The 9,962-nt window shown below is 40.9% G+C and overlaps 1 protein-coding gene across 3 annotated transcripts in view; it reads left to right on the forward strand.

Annotated features, from left to right (window-relative positions):
- Window positions 1-9,962, forward strand: part of lamb2 (laminin, beta 2 (laminin S)) — a 51,790-nt gene that overhangs the window by 1,501 nt on the left and 40,327 nt on the right. The window lies entirely within an intron of this gene.

Here is a 9,962-nt window from a genome sequence, read left to right on the forward strand (position 1 = left end):
GGGGGGGGGGGGGTGACAGAAATAAGAAGGCTGGGAAACACATAACCACTGAGTGTCTGATGAAGGCTTCTTTTGACTAGAATTGTTTTTTTTAATCTAATTTAAAGCCAGAAAATGACTCTGAGAAGTAGCTGTACGACACCTGCACTACTCCAGCAAAGTGGATGCATGCTCTGTAATATCAGCGAGCTAAAGATTCATCTGATTAATGGCCCTCAATGAAACGCATTGTTCCCTGGAGCTGAAGACAATGGGCTTATTGCTCCAGTTAAAGTCTATTAGTGCCTGCTGTTATCACCCAGGGTGTCCTCTCACACATTGCCATTGATCACAACTGCAGCTCTTAATGATGGCTGACAGAGCTCGGAGGTAGTTTTCAGGTTTTTTCCTCAAGAGGAAAGACATTATAAAGTAACAATAAGAATATGTAACACATTTAAAGCCCCCTGAAAATGTATTTTCTGATTCAGCTGGTTACCATGGATACATGAACAAAACCATTTTTCTGTGTCTGTGTTTTTTGGGGCAGGGCTCACTTTTCAATTGGAACCATTTTTTACACCTTTATTTAATCATGAACATCTGAAAGAAGCCAGGAAATGAGAGTACAGAGAGTTGGGAATGACATACAAAAGGACAGTGCAGTCCGTGGTCAGCGCCTTAACGCCTCTGACCAACAGGGTGCCCATGTCACGTACTTGTGTGCACCAATCAGGATTTAGCGACATATCTGATGAAATTTGGACAGTTGTTTGTCTCTGTCACTAAAACACACCCACACAGCCCTGATAAACCAGGTTAGCTGAGAGTTTTTGTTATTTCTTGTGTTGGCTTCATTTGCCAGCCAAGGAGACTGCCTCTTGTTTGCGTTTAATATGGACAGGAGGATCAATTAAAACAATTTAAGCAACTGAAAACTGTTTCAACGTACAATGGGCATATGAGTATTGTTTTATGGCAGACTTAAAAAAATGTGGACCTATTCTTTTAAAGAGGAAGATGGGCTGATCCCTTTAAAACTGATTAAATAGATACAAGTATCTCCAAGTAGGTTCAGGTCTCCAGCAGGTAGTCAAAGAAAGCATCTTGCTGTATGTTGTGGCTATACAAAAAACTCCCTGTCACTGGATCTAGTTTTATCTCATTCCAAATCTCAGATGCCCATTCATCTCTAAGATAAATATTTACTGTAAACCACAGAAGAGTTAAAGGAACAAGGTCAGAGAAGTTCATCTTCTGACTGGTGTGGAAAGACTGAAGTGTCTGCAGAAGAAATAAGTAAAATAGAGCTACAAAGAGAGATAGCATCAGCTGAGAGTTTATTAGAGGAAAATCAGGGAGGAAATGGGAGACAAGGATGTGTTTCAGAGAGGAAATGCGAACCAGTGTGTCTGATGTCTATAAACTTCACGCACTGTCATTATAGAGATAGGGAGCTGTCCATTCAGACTCTTGACGCCTCTCAGCAAACACTCCAAGGTCAAGGGTCGTGTCCAAGCCCCCAGGTCAGAGACTGGGTTAATTGGCGTGTGTTGGAGAGAAAGAGAGAGTGAAAGGACTCGGGCTGATCACAGGGACAAAAGAACCAGCAGTCCCTCCTCTCTTCTCTTTTTCTTTTCACTTTCTATGTCTTTTCTTCGTCTGTGGTGCGTGGGGGTGGAAGGAGGACCTGTAGGAAGCTCGTCTTGTGTGTCTGTGTGTCTGTTTACATGTGCATCTGCAGACATTTTCTTAAGAACATTTCATTTTGAACCAGGCAAAAGGGCACTACTTTTTTTTAAGAACCATGATTATATAAATGCTTTTGAGTGTCATTTAGCAAATGACTTTTCATCAAGTGATGTGATTGAGTTCAACCGAGGGAGGGAGCAACTCATTATTATTTTGGAGGAGGGGAGGAAGGCAGGGAGGATGGAGGGAATTGGGAAGAAAGCTAGGAAGGAAAACTTCACATGAAAGAGGATTGAGGTAAATCCTCTGTAATTCACCTTTCTTAGAGGTTTGTGTGTGTAGGAATGAGGTAACCACTGACGTCCTCCTGAGTGTGTGTGTGTGTGTGTGTGGGCAGGTGAGGGCTGGCATTAGGCAGTGGGAGTGAGAGAGTGTGTTCCCGAAGCCTTTGTATGCGACAGCCTCCGGAAATGTGCTGATGCCAGAACAATGGTGCGGTAAAGCCTACTAACCACCAGCACTGGAGACAGAGAGGGAGAGAGGCTGAAAAATTAGAGAGGGGGGGGGGGGGGAAACAATTGGGACAAAGAGAAAAGAGGGAGAGAAAGACTTTAGGCACAGAGGGAAGGGGTGGGGAGAGAGAGGGAACAGGTTTGTCTCTATGAAAGGACGGTGAGTTAGGTTTCCCCGTTCTGTTGGCAGAGGCTTTTCTGGATGAAAAGAAGAGGTTGAGATAGAGGAGGAGGACTCGAGGGGGAGGATGAAGGGCCAGGGAGGTGGAATAGGAAATGGAGATGGTCCCATTAAGAACAATGAGGCGGCTGGTACAGCGGTGAACCGAGAGGAGCTGCCATGTTCTTACAGTGCGGGCATGTTATATGTATGTACACATGTAATCGTTCATGGACTATATGGGTTACTGTATTTTGACCCGTCATGGTTAGGAATAAGCCTTGATCCGCAACTATCAGTTAATTGTGTTAATTTATACACAAACAAGCACTGAGCTTCAATTAGACATTACACAGACAACATCTTACTTCATCCTAGATGAAAAAGCATGTTAGTTTTCATTTTCTTATACGTTTTCAATACTGTCTAATTTTGTTTGTAGCTGTGTTTCCCAAAGAAATGTCAAGAAGATATAAACCCAAGTTAAGAGAAGAAAGGGTAGAGGAGGGACATGATTTATCTTTGATGTATACATATTATCATTCACACAATGAGTCAAGATATACGTAACAGCTTCAAAGATTGTGGCTTTATTGATTTTATTTTTTTTGATGCACATATTGCTACAGGCCACAGGTCAAATCTAATAACAGCTTATGTTATGCAGCTTGTTAAAAAGCACTCTGGGACACCTCCACACCTCTAATTATCTAATGGCAGACAAGCAGCAATTACAGTATGATACTGCAGCACACCAGAGTTGAAGGAAGATAAGGTAAGGAAGGAAGATGGAGACAATGAAAGGAAGGAAGAACACAGTGAAGGATGCAGTTAATGTGATAATTATTTTCTTGAGATATTTCAGATTCAGATTTAGTTTTCATGGATGATTACCTAACCTCTAGCCACAATGTGGTGATCTTGTAGCTCTGTAATTACACACAGGCGCACACACACATAGACACACACAACAGTCTAATAAAACCTATTGGCTTGTAAATGTAAGCCAGCTGTCTCATATTCCAGGTCACCTGCATTTGAACGATACTGACATGAGAATTCCCAAAAAGATGGCATGTTGTTGTTTACAGTATAGTGTAACATTGACCTGAAGTAGCAAAAGAGCAGCATTGGATGTGTGTGATAGGTCAGTACCTTCCGTATGTATTTTGAAAGGCCTGGCTCTCAAGGTAACACTACATTAACTTTAGTGTGTTATGTTTGATAATACACATGTGCACAGTAGAGTTTATAGCTGTACATGGGCCTAGAGGTTTTATTTCATTCTAAACTTGAGATTCTTTGTTTATTGACACATAAAAATGGGGAAAAAAGAAGCCATGTTACACATAAAAAAGTAAAAGATAAAATATTGCAACCCCATAGCAAATCAGTTATATATTAGTACATTACATAGTTTCCTAACTGTGATCCACCAGACGCTTCAACACAATGGCTGCTAGTCTAGTACCAATGTATTCTAAGAACGGGGACCAAATCTTATAGAATACCTTAATTTTACACTAAGACCTGTATGTCAAATACTCCATGGGTATTATGTCAAAAATAACCTTGTGCCACCCACTTAGTATTGGAGGTTTGCTGTCTATCCATTTCAACAATATATTTTTTAAACACAAACTTTCTTTTAAATCGTAGCCACTAAATTCTGCTAGCTGACATTTCATTTTTCTATTAAAGATATATAGATTTTCTGTTCACTTAGAGAACACAGTATTCATATTAAGAGTCTACTAATTGATTTTTATCTCACACTGAAATTAATTTATACATGAATCGAAGTCGAAAATTAGTTTAATACTAGAATGGTCTCATCTAAGCCTCTGCAGGTACCTAGAGATAAATAAGAGACATTTTCAAGCCTTGTTAGCAGATTTGTTTTTTCCTGCTCTCTTTCCCCTGGCTCCTCTCTCAGGGGAAACGGCAGGTCATCATCAGTTCAAATCAGGGGTTAAAAAATGACTTCACACACAAACACACATGCAGTACTCCCCTGTGTATTCTAAATTATACTCTGAGTGTCTGACCTTTGCCACAGGAAAGCAATTTCAACATATAACAGTACGACACAATATAATTACGTTATTAAGCTCATTGCTGGTCATACAAGAATGCATACTGAATAACACAAATACACTCAGAATAATATATAGTTGACAAAAACAAAAAAGTATTTGTAATTGCTCACATGCATACACATTAGCCATATTATCAGTAAATGGCAGGAGACATACAGGTCACAAACACACATGCAAACACACCAAATGCATGCCTCCACTAATGACAAGTCCCACGTGTGCTGTAGTTTTCTCTGAGCTTTCCCTCTAAGTGTAGCCAGATTTTCTTTGTCGGAGTCTCTGATTAGCACCTACAGTGAACACATCTGCTTAGCACTCCATGTCTCCCTGAGCAGCTGCTGAGCACCAGGCCAAACACACAACACCGTAATCACTAACCAAACCCGCAGCAGCTCACTCTCTTTGGCTGAGTAACTTATGGACAAGCTGGTTGACCAACAGGCTGCATCCAACATCTGCTGGCCATGTGTTCTCATTTGGTGGATTTCTTGAGCTTTAGACAGCATGGCATGGCTTTGTGACTGGTAGCTTGCTTCAGAAGAGAATTTTACCTATTCATACAGTTTATACTATTGTGCCACTGTAGTTGCGGGGACTTCAACTTTCATGTTCCACCATCAGCAGCATTTAAGAATAGTTCATTGAGGACTGAGAACTGAGGGGTTTCTTTAAATTGCATCCAAAAAATTCTGAATTCCAATTTCTGACCAGCTCAGCGTCTGGTGAGTTCTAATATTACCCCCCCTCCCAGACAGTTTCCATCCAGCTCCACTGTCCACCTGTTTCTGGTAATACTTCCTCTCTAACACAGAGTGAATCAGACGTCTCCGGGATGGCACAGGAATGTGAATGTCTCCTCCAGTGGGCCCAGCTGCCTCCCAGTGACATGCCTTGTTAATCTAACAGCCTGTGTAATGGCCAGCGTCTGGCCACACTCACTGGAACCCTGTCTGTTAGAGAGCCAGGCAGGCGGTCAGTGACAAACTCAGAAACAGCTGAGGAAGAGTGGAAGACCATGTCAGGCCAAGACAAAATATGTAATAAATGCACTAATGAAAAATGACATGTACCTACAAATAGGCTCTGTTCCCTCGGTTTTTGAATATATAAATGATTTTCCAATACAAATTTAAACAAGTCTGGGCCACCATGTTCTTTGATAGAAAATGTATATTTAATATAAATCCTCTGAAGCCAGGCAACTTGTATGTCCTGTAAAATTTTAAATAGAGAAATCAAAGAACATGAAAATGAATATTATTAAAAACTAAAGATACAAGTAAAAGAGACATTTAAAAAGAAATAAAATGGAAGGTTAATAACAATAGGTGGGTGGATGAGATAAAATTAAGTACGTTTCTCTATGAAAAAGATGAATTCAGAGTTTTCTTGCTTGATGTTTTAAGCAAGGTGCAGATTTTTAAATCTACATAGAGGCAGACACAGTGCCACTGTAGGCTTTAGTCTTAGACCGTGGAATAGTTAATGGGTGAGAATGAAACAGAACGCAGTGATCTTTTTGATGAGAGGCACCTTCAAATCCAACAAAGGGAATTATCTAGCAATGTTCTTGCTGGATGAAAAATAAGGCTGTTTCTTGGAAACCCTTATTTAAAAAATTTTCTCAATAAAATGCAATTTACAAGAATGTCAAAAAGGTAGACATCTTGAAGCTACAGATATAGATCTATGTTTCAACCATATAGTGATGGAAACAGATGGTCTGTGGTTGATCTTAGTGGCAGCATGTGCAAATAAAAAACAATGGGCCCTAGGACTGAACCATGGGGTACACCACAAGAAAACATTTGAGTTTATAGCCAAGCCATCAGTCATATTTAAAAAATTGCTGCAGACTATAACTATATTCTGTGGTATATCAAATGCTAAACTTACTTTCGTAATCTCCCAAAGTAGAATGTTATGTGGACCAGGCCCGGGCACGGTTGACTATTTCTTAATATAGCGTGTTTAATAATCAAAATAATCCCACTGGAATTTTCATTTGTCCCTCCAGCTTATTCATAAATAATAAATGACATTAAGGTCAGCGGTCCTTTTTATAATCAAGGCCCTAGACTCTGATTAAGGAAGGGAGGATGAAAGAAGTGAGGAAGGTGAACGGCAGGGCAGAGAGGGGAGTCGGAGCTGCTGAGGTGCAGTGAACATTAGAAGAGAAGAAAGATTGGAGGTAAGAGCTGAGTAATAAAGAGGCGAGGAGGGAGGAGAACAGCTGGATGTTTGGCTGTGGGAGTTGACCATCCATCAGCTAAGTGCCGAGCAAAGAGAGGACGGAGACGCGGAGAGGGAGAATGTAAACTAATTAGCCTGAAGGAGTTAAGAATAAAAGGCTGTTGACTTTTCTCTGCCCGGGTTTTAAAGTAGCTGTCTGATGGTGAGTGCTAAACGTATTTCCCAGTCCTACACTCACTCAGGTCAGGTATGCAACTCATTGCCTGTCTTAAAATGATGCTATTCTTGTCTGCTCACTGTCATAGGCAAGCTGATACTGGATCTGGCCATGCTGTCATTTTAATATTGTTGGAAATGTGTTTAACTCTTAACCCTCCTCCTCCTCCGCAAATGTGTGTGTCCATGGTGTCCATGTGTGCTTTAATTGTCCATCTGTTTATTTGTTTGTCTTGGTTTCCTGCATTGTTTACGCTAGTAGATGTGACAGCCAACTGTGTCTCGCCAGTCGGCCCCAGTGGAATGTGTCATGTTGATGTCACATCCCCCAACACAGAGCGTTACTCCATGGATTAGATGAATGCAATGGGAGACAAATTAAAAGAAAGATACTGGACCACCATAAGCCTTCAACTGTCCTTGCCAGAGATTCTAATTCCTGAGCATCCTTCTTCCAAAATCTATTCCCTCACTGGATGTTTTGATGATGGTGGCGGAGAGTGCTAAGATGTGTTAGATGTGTCTAACATATTGGTCCAAAATGTCCTGTAGATTTTTGATTCACCCTTTGGGAAGCCCTGTCTGTCTTAAAGCAATAGTGGGAAATTTTGGAAAGTACGTGCATTCACTTTCTCACCAAGAGTTGAATGACAGAATACCACTCTTATAACTTTATGCTATGATGAATGCTGCAGCCAGCAGCTTAGCATAAAGACTGGAAATGGGGGAAACAGGCATGTTCTCTTCTGATTCTTGGCATAACAGTAAATAAATCTATTTCCCTTTTCCTTTAATCAGTGTTGCTACACCTGTCAAGTCTTCCATTATAGCACTGCACATGTGGAGTTTATACAAATCATAACAGTGGCAGATATAATAATCAAAATCTTTTAAACAGTTTGTCCTTGATTTCAGATAGAAGTGGACCTCTCATTTTTTTCTTCATTTTTTTGGCTGAGATGACAACTTTCACAGCTGAATTTTATCAGCTGTAGCTAGCATTAGCTCCATGAGTTGGAAACCCTGTGTCATATTGCCTATTTTTTAATGTTTCTGGCTCACTCTCTAAAAATGTGACCCCTGCAAAAGGGTCTTGGAGAGGTGATAACATAGCTGAAAACATAGATGAAATATAGATGAAAACCATCTAGTTGCCATCCACACAGTCTGCCGTGCAGGATTCTCCATCTGTGTTATGAGTACTCCAACGAACAAACTGACCACGCCTGGGCTGTCTCTCTGATTGTCTGTTAGAGTTTTTATTTTGCTGCGTCACATGAAACAGCCTTTTTTAAGGAAAGGAATGACAAGTGATTTTGTCACATGCTTTAACTGTGGCACTTTTTAAAAAGGTTTGGTGTTGGCCACTCTCTGTACTTTGTATTTATACTGACTGGTCGAAAGCAGAAAAGAAATCAAAGGCAGGGATGAAAGCCAGAAATAAAAGCAGAGCTCACCTGGGGGGAAAGGGGGTGGAATTCATTTGTGGGTATGAAACTGGGATGCCCTGCAGACTGTACCATGCACTCTGTATCACTGCCTCTGACAGTTAAAGCATTGCCTCATGTGGAAGACTTGTTGGCTGAGAGTCACATTTCACTGTCCTTTAGCATAATGATATCATGCCTTTTTTAACTGTTAGCCTAGAATAGGTTACAACAGTGGGCAGTTTGTCACACGCTTGACTGCTGCTGAAGTTATATATGAATTGTGGTGTAAAAGCAGATTTATCAACCAATATGATACTAAAAGCAGCTCAACAAAGAACTCTCCATGTTGTGTGTGACTATAAGAGGCAAAACAAGCTGAAAAGTGCACAATATGGTGCAGGGCTACAGTGCATAGCCTGCTGTTACAGGCTAATGGCTGGTTGAACAGCAGTGCTTTGTGAGCTGAGACCCCCCCATACACACACCACAGCCCCCTTCTCTTCTCTCAGCTGTCAGCCTGCATTCCTCTCTGCCTCTCCATTTATGGCTACAGAGGAAAGAAAGAGAAGAATGAAAGAGACTGATGTCTAACCAACCACTGTATCACCTCTGTCCTCAACGCTGCAATATTAACTTTTTACGTAAAGGGAGGGAGAGTAGCATAAGTCATACTTAAACTTCCAGCTGGTCAACCACCTGCCCACTGTCCACTGAGTTAAGGCATATGCAGAGCCACCACAGGCCTTAAACAAAAGCATACAAAAATAATATGGTGCTACAGATTTCGACTCATTTCTGTCGAGTTGACTTCTTTATTGTTTAAGCAATATTTTCATTTCATCTTGTAATGACATGACATACATGACAACTTAAATCCAGTATCAGTATTACCCCAGAATTGGGTATATAAAGGAGTAATTCGACATTTTGGGAAAGACACTTCACTTTCTCAAAGAGAGTTAGGTGACAAGACTGATACCATTTTCATATAATAACTGTGTGATACATACGATAACACGAGACTTAAAGCAGTGGAAACATCTAGCCTGGCTCTGTCCAAAAATGAAATAAAATGGCTTACCAGCTCCTCAGAATTTGACTAATTACAAATGATATCTTGTTTGTTTTAATTTGTACAAAATGTTGACCTATGATAATACCTGCTTTTTGATTCTTACTTATTGAAGGACCAGTGTGTAGGATTTATGGCAACTAGCTGTGAAGTTGCAGATGCACCCAAATGAATACCACTGGCTTTTTCAGTGTGTAGGAGAAAGTACAGCAGCAGCGAAACTTGTGAAAAAATGCCAAAGACTTTATCTAGAGCGTAGAGTGTGTCTGTTCTTGGCTACTGTAGAAACATGGCAGCTCAACATGACGGCTGCCGTAATAGAGGGGAGCTCACTCTGGAGATAAAAACACCAGTTTCCCCTTCTTCACTTTTCTCTCTACGTCCTGCAGCTCCTGCGTGTTGCAGTTACACAGAGCTTACACACTAAAAGTATTCTCTCGCTGCACTGTAAAGTGCTTTGAATACAAGTGTCTACCAAATGATGAATACCATCCATCTCTCCTTTGTTCCTCCACTGTGCTTTGCTTCCCTCCCTGGTTTGCATCAAGGCAGCAGCGGTCTGATCACTGTCAGCTCTGCGGCCCATGAAGGCACTGATATCACCCTGCC

This window comes from Morone saxatilis, unplaced genomic scaffold (genome assembly GCF_004916995.1).
Source record: "Morone saxatilis isolate NCDOM2014 unplaced genomic scaffold, NCSU_SB_2.0 Contig15, whole genome shotgun sequence".
In the NCBI taxonomy this organism is placed as follows: Eukaryota; Metazoa; Chordata; class Actinopteri; family Moronidae; genus Morone; species Morone saxatilis.